Consider the following 7,444-nt stretch of genomic DNA (forward strand, 5'->3'; position numbering starts at 1 on the left):
AAAGAAGTTATGGTCCATATATACAATGGAGTATTATGCTTCCATCAGAAAGGGTGAATACCCAACTTTTGTATCAACATGGATGGGACTAGAAGAGATTATGTGAGTGAAATAAGTCAAGCAGAGAGAGTCAATTATCATATGGTTTCACTTACTTGTTGAGCATAAGGAATAATATGGAGGACATTGGGAGATGGAGAGGAGAAGTGAGTTGGGGGAAACCAGAGGGGGAGACAAACCATGAGAGACTATGGACTCTGAGAAACAATCTGAGGGTTTTGGAGGGAGGGGGTTGTGGGTTGGGTGAGCCTGGTGGTGGGTATTATGGAGGGCATGTATTGCATGGAGCACTGGGTGTGGTGCATAAACAATGAAACTTGGAACACAGAAAAAAAATTTAAATAAATAAATAGGTAAATAAGTAAATACATAAATAAAATATCAGAATTTTTCCTATGAAATGAGGAAATTGTTATAGGTAGTTTCTCTGCATTTCATATCTGGAGCTCTATAAATAGACTGAAAATTACTACATGAGTTGGAAATAATAAATTAATAGTCTTCCTTTGGTTTTACTTCTTGCATTTATATATCAAAATTTAAGTGAAATGATATGTCACTGCTTATTATTATTTATATTTATCAGATGGAGTGTTCTTCTGACATTCTTTGGGTTGCCCAGGGTTTATTTCATCAGGACTTGAGTGGAGAATACCATATATTTTATTTTGCAGATAACGTGATTTCAGTCATAAGTATGACTACGAAATTTAAAATTTAAAATATTATAGAACACTTGCTATCTTAACATGGATTTTAATTTTATTTATATATTACAAAGAGGCAGTGAGGTGGCACTACATAAATGAAAGGAAAATGAAGAGAAAAAGGATCCAACTGAATTATAATTGGAGTCCTCAGTAAAGGAAACAAAAATTAAAGAAGAAACCCCATGATTACAATTATAATTCAAGATTTTTTAAAGAAATAGAATATACATGAATCTGAATATTAAAAAATGTGCAAGGCATTGTGAAAAAAATGATCCAGGATGGTCAATACTAAGACATTATTGGACTTGAAAGATAAAGAAAGGATCCCTTTTCAAGACTCTACCAAAAAAAAATAAATAAATAAAAAGAAATAAAAATCACCTAGTAAGTAGCGCATCAGACTGGTCCACATTTTCCCTGCTGCAGTATTCAGTGTCATTCAAACAAATAACATCTAAAAAATTTGATTAAAAAATGTCAACCCAAGGTTGTCATATCCAGCCAAACTATCCTTCAAGTTGTAAAATACTATACAATAATTTACGTGCAAAGATTCCCTTGAGCTTTTCTGAGAAAACTATCAGTGTGAAGTTCAGCCCACCATGTGATGAATAAAAAAACTATAGCAAAAGGACTGTGTGAGTACTATATATAAATTTTTAACTACAACTAAAATACATAGAAAACACGTATACAGTACTTCCTTTGTACTAGCCACTGTTCTAAATTCTTGACATATGTTAATATGTCAACTGTAGATACTAGAATGACTGACTTGACATATGTTAATATGACAACTGTAGATACTAGAATGACTGACGAAAATGTAAATATAATATGCTTTCACAATTTACACATATGCCTCACAATTTAAAGGTAGGGCTTAGAGAAGGTTTGCAGCAAATGTGTTTCATGTAAATGTGGGGATCAAATGACTTAATTTCAAACATACTGAAATAAATCAACTATCAGAATATAAATTGATTTAACCATATAAAATTAAATACTATAAAAGATAATATTACCTAAATTTGGATGGAATGAAGGGAGGGTAAGGAAAAGAAATAGAAGGGGTGCCTGGGTGGCTCAGTGGGTTAAAGCCTCTTCGGCTCAGGTCATGATCTCAGGGTCTTGGGATCAAGCCCTGCATCGTGCTCTCTGCTCAGCAGGGAGTCTGCGTCCCCCACCCCTTCTCTGCCTGCCTCTCTGCCTACTTGTGATCTGTCTGTCAAATAAATAAATAAAATCTTAAAAAAAAAAAGAAAAGAAATAGAAAAAAAAAAAAAAGGAAAAGAAATAGGATAATGCTGTATTGATTGTGATAGAAGTATGATGGACACAGTTTTTAAAATACCAGGCTGAAAGTAAGATATAAAGTTGTAAAAGTTATCTCTATAATAAAAATGTAAAAAAATTAAGCATTTTGATAATTAAAAATATATATAACGAGTAAAGAAAAAAGACTACTAAAAGACTTTTAAAAAACCATAAAAACAAAAAATACAACATAAAACAGAGTCAGAACTAAGGGAAGACATAGGTTCATATGTATAGATATTATTTAAAAGAAAATACAAGGATTTACTAAAAGAAAAAGATTTTCAGACTGAGTCACAAAGTAAAATCTAACTCTGTACCAAGTACATGAGATACACCTAAATCCTAAATGAAAGGTACGGAATGTATAGGTTTACCATGATTATCAGGCAAATGCTAATAAACAAAAGCAAAGATTTTATACTATCAAAAATGGCAACATAACTTGTTACAGAACAATCTTTGTTTTGAGAATAAGCAGCAAGAATCATGGACATACACACATACACACCAACATACACACACACACACACACACACACACAGAATCTGTTTTGAGACACTGGAGAGCAAGGCAGAAAGATCTCAAAGAGGATCAAAGATACCAGACAGAAGGGTAATAAAGAGAAAATCCAATATTCAGCCTATTTTCCTATTTGACATTTGTTAGTTTGCAAGCTGCTGCTGAGAAGGTGAGAAACTGAACAAAGTCTCCAGGAGTTCTTTGAGAATGTAGAAACAAAAGTTGGACTTCAGACTTTCCAAAGAGAGAGACCTGACATATAATCCAGGCTTTCAGATGAGACTCCCACTGGGCTACACTCCAAGAGTAAGGGAGAAACAAAAATAGACCAACTCCCCTAAAAATGAAGCCCAATCTGGAAAAGATAAGATCTGACTTCAGCTTATTTGTGTAAAACAAGATGATTCCTCTCTTGAGGAAGGTAACATCATCTAAAACTTCAAATTATCCCTATAATATTTCATTTTTTTTATTTTTATATTTTTACAGTCTTGAGGCTTTTTATTTTTTTTTTTTACACTTATCATGCCGTGAATTCATAGAGAATAGGTACCAACAACTCAGGCTCCTGCCCATTAGTTCTTACAAAATGTGTTTTTCTGGGTGGAGCAGGCTGATGCTTCAGTTGAACGCAAGTATCTTTCTTGTTGGCTTCCTTCTTTTTCTGATCATTTTCCTTCAGACATTTTAGGAAGCTACTTTGGCTCTTCAAATGCTTAATATGCTCAATACGTGAATTCCTGTTGGCAGGAATCTTGCCCTTAACTTGTTTGTTTAAAGCAATGCAAACAGCATTTTATATTTTAGTCTAATATTTTAGACTCTTCCAGTTTTGCCATGGTAACATCTGTGGGGCATTCCTGTTTGAACAGTGCCCATTCCCTTGATGTCTACAATACCACCTTTCCTATAGATTTGCATGTATGCAGCCAAAGAAACAACTCTACATTTTCTAAAAGGTCTAGAGAACATAAAGCAAGTGCCTCTCCTCTTTCCATCTGTGTTGGTCATTTTAGTGAATTACTGGAAGATGAAGGTTCTAGCTGAAAAAGCCCTATAACTTTTCATTTAAAATGTCTGTACTTTAGTGAAAAAATTACCAAATTTGGAGGCAGAACACATGACAAAAAAGCTAAAAGGGAAAAACAACTAATAGAAACAGAACCACAAGAGATACAGACATTTAAGTTACTAGATGCAAGTATGGATTGACTGTGCACTTCTGACCAGGATGTGAAAGACTGTCAAACCTAAATACTCACAATTCACAACTAAGAGAAAAAGAGAAATTACAAAAAAATAATTTTGAAAAAGTAGCCTACAGCCATCAAAGCCATGAAGATTAGGTGGTCCTAAATTATATAGAGAGGAAAAACATTCAAAGGTGAGTATATAAATAGCAGTTCAGTTTGTTTGTTTGTTTGATATGGGGAATTTGCCAGTTCTTGATGTGAGCTCAAGTGTGTAGCTTGCTCAGACAGAGAGCAGAAGTTAAAAGGAGAAACCAATGTAGCAGTTAGCAGTCTCTCGGGGGGTAGAGAGACAAAATTAAAGGCTTGAGGTCTACAAATACATAATCATTTTCCACAAAAGATATTTGCTATATTCTAAGACTACATAAAAGGCTGAAATCCAAACAAAAAGTTTTGAAAGTGAAATCTATTGCAGTCTCATACTTAGGAAACAAAGACCTAAAAACAGAAAAGGCAAGAAATGAAAGCCATAGAAGATGTGGTGTATTGACACTGAGAATCAACAGCCCTTTTTACTAACCAATGCTGAGTATACCAAAAAGTTGAGAAACCAAATCTCTGGCAGACCGTTACTGCTGGGATAAAACCATTGGATAAATGTATTTGAGAAGTAGGTTATTTATACAATCTGGGGGCAAAAATGTTTTCACATATTGTTTAGTAGTAACCAAGGGAAAAATGATATTTATACAGTGAAAAACAAAACAAAACAAAACAAACCTTTGTCTTAACAAAGTGCCTAAAGTTAACTTCATCAGCAATAGGGCAAAAAGATATTGTGTGCCTCTAAAAATGGTATGCTAAGAAGGTCACAGCATCACTTATATATAGAGAGAGCATTCCTTCCAAGATGGTCATAATCTGAATCTCATCTTGGAAAAAAGCAGCCAACAACCTAAATTGATGGATTTCATATAAAACATCTGACATATATTTTTTATAGAAGTCACATCATGAAAGAAAAAGTGTTATGTCACTTTCAGCCTATTGATAGTGATGTTTCTGGCCAGGCTTGCCTAAAGTTCTCACCCAAGGTTCAATATTTACTTGTAGTGAGCCCCACATACATTTCCCCCAACACTACCAAGGACCAATGTTGTGGCTGGACTGGTCATTAGGGTTCTTATTATGATGACAGGATGCACCTCAGCAAAACCACCAGGGAACTTTGAAAAACAAGATTATTTTACCAGTAGGTGCTGGAATATACACAGAAAGCTTGAGGGCCACACAGTGAGGTCACAAGTGGATAGAGAGAGAAGGGATTCTGCTTTGATTAGGGTCTGAAGATGGAATGCTTAGAGTTCCAGAGGTTCACTCTTTATTGGTGAATTTAGGGCATTAAGAATGGAAATTAAGTCCCAGGAGAAGAAAACTGGGGTCACTTAAGTGGCCCATGATCTATATTCCCAGTGTTTTCTCAAGAGGGAACTTCATGGGTAGGGGTGAGCTGGTTCCTTATCTAATTGTTTTACTGTAGCTGTGCCATACAGCTAGCAATAGTTTATTCAGAATGAATGTCTTTGAAATGGATGCCTCAGCAATCAAAAGCTTAATGTCAGACACTTATATTGCAATCAAAAAGCTTAATGTCAAGCACTTGCACTACACAAAGAAAGACTAAAAAACTTTTAACTTAAAAGAGATTAAAGACATATGACAAATAAATGGATGCATGATTCTACACTGGATACTTGATCAGAAAAAAAAAATTCTACAAAGGACAACATTGAGACAATAGATGAAATAGTTTTGTATTCATGTTTAATATTTCTGAACTTAGTAGGTATGCCATATTCTATGCAAGAAAATGTCCTTTTAGGAAACATACACTAAAGTATTTTGGGGTGAAGGGTCATGATATTTGACACTCAAATGTTTCAGCTGGTATATAATGTGTATGTATTGTGTATGTGTAGAAAAGAAGGTGTGGCAAAAAATTATCAATTGTCACTCTAGGTTAGTGTACATGGTAGTTCATTGTACTATTCTTGAAATTTTCTTGCAGCTTAAATATTTTTTTGACAAAAGTTTCAAAAAAAAAAAAAAAAGCATGAGTAAACTCTGGAGAACTACGTTATAAGGACAGAAACAAGCCAGAGCTACCCTTAGTCTTGCCATTTAGGTGAGATTATGTTTATTTTGGTGACTAGTTCATCACTGATTGGAGAGTAGTGATCATCTAGTGGACCTGAGCTATAAGAGATATTAAGAGTAATCTTCAGGCAGCAGGAATATGATACTCAATAAAAATTTGGACCTACATAAAGAAATAAAGAGTGCTGGAAATGAAATAAAGGTGGGTAAAATCAGTTTTTCCCTCTCTGTAGTAGCTCATATGGATCCCCTCTTCTGGTATATATTACTTACCCAGACTACTCACCTTTAGAACTTTTATCTATTTTTCAAGATTCAATTCGGATGTCACCTCTTTTAAGAAATCTTTTCTAAAATTTTTATTCCTAACAGGCAGAATAGGTTTCCTTGTCTGTATGAATCTATAGGAACTTATACCTCCTCGCTATACCTCTGACTTGATTTGTGACCCTTGGAAGGTATTTAATATCCCTAAATCTCAGTATTCTCATGTATAGGATAATAATAATACCTAAATTACAAAGCTGTTCTGAGAATGCCTGTGCATTACTTAACAAAGAGATTGAACCAGAGGAAGCATTTAAACCATATGAAATGATGTATAATAATATTGTGATGAAGATAGTTACTCCTTTTACATGATGGATAATATTGGCCAGAAGTAAACTTTATTTTGCTTTGCAATACTTTTATAAAATATGCTTTATTAGTAACTGTGTAAAGAAAAGTTATAATAATGTGATTAGGTGTATTTGGATTTTTTTGTTATTTTAATAGCAATAAAATGTACTAAATCAGAAGAACATGTCTTACTCAGTAAGATATATGAAGAGGCAGGTAAGATAAGGAAGGATAAATATTATGGTCCCTGTAATTTCTCAACCACTAAAGAAAACTAAGCCAAGAACATAGCTGGAAGGAGACCAAGTGAAGCAGGGTCCAAATGAGCTTGTCAGCTATAAACCCTGATTGCACCAGACACAAAGCCCTGTTCACACCAAGGAGCACAGCAAATAGTGATGGACAGAGTCTTGACTAATACCATCTCAAGAGAGTAACAATATTAAAGTTTGGAAGGGATATTGAATAGAGGTGAGAAGAGTCGAGTGGTGAATAAGAATGAACAAAATGCATGCTTGGGAATATCTTGGGTGTGTCATGTGTCTATATATTCTTTAGTTGGTATTTTTAAGATCTGGATTAATAAAACAAATATGGAGATACATGTTGCCTCGTGTCTTAGTAGCTCTCCTTAAAAAAATAAAAAATACCCTAATTATGTAATCAAGAAAGACAAGATAAAAGCATATTTTTCTCCTTTCTTCTCAGCAGATTTAAAATGTAATTGTATACAATTGTATGCATATTAGGCCTATGAATGTATATAAATAAATATAAATATATATAGTGTTTGGCCTATAACATTAAAATGTGATATATTTGCCAGTAATAGCACAAAGGAGGCCAACAGGAAGAAAACAG

General features: G+C 34.0%; 1 pseudogene; it reads right to left on the reverse strand.

Moving 5' to 3' along the window:
• Positions 1 to 3,135: 3,135 nt before the first annotated feature.
• Positions 3,136 to 3,626, reverse strand: LOC116870606 (annotated as a pseudogene).
• Between the last annotated feature and the right edge of the window lie 3,818 nt (positions 3,627 to 7,444).

This window comes from Lontra canadensis, unplaced genomic scaffold, assembly GCF_010015895.1.
Source record: "Lontra canadensis isolate GAN:19392208 unplaced genomic scaffold, GSC_riverotter_1.0 scaffold23, whole genome shotgun sequence".
NCBI lineage: Eukaryota > Metazoa > Chordata > Mammalia > Carnivora > Mustelidae > Lontra > Lontra canadensis.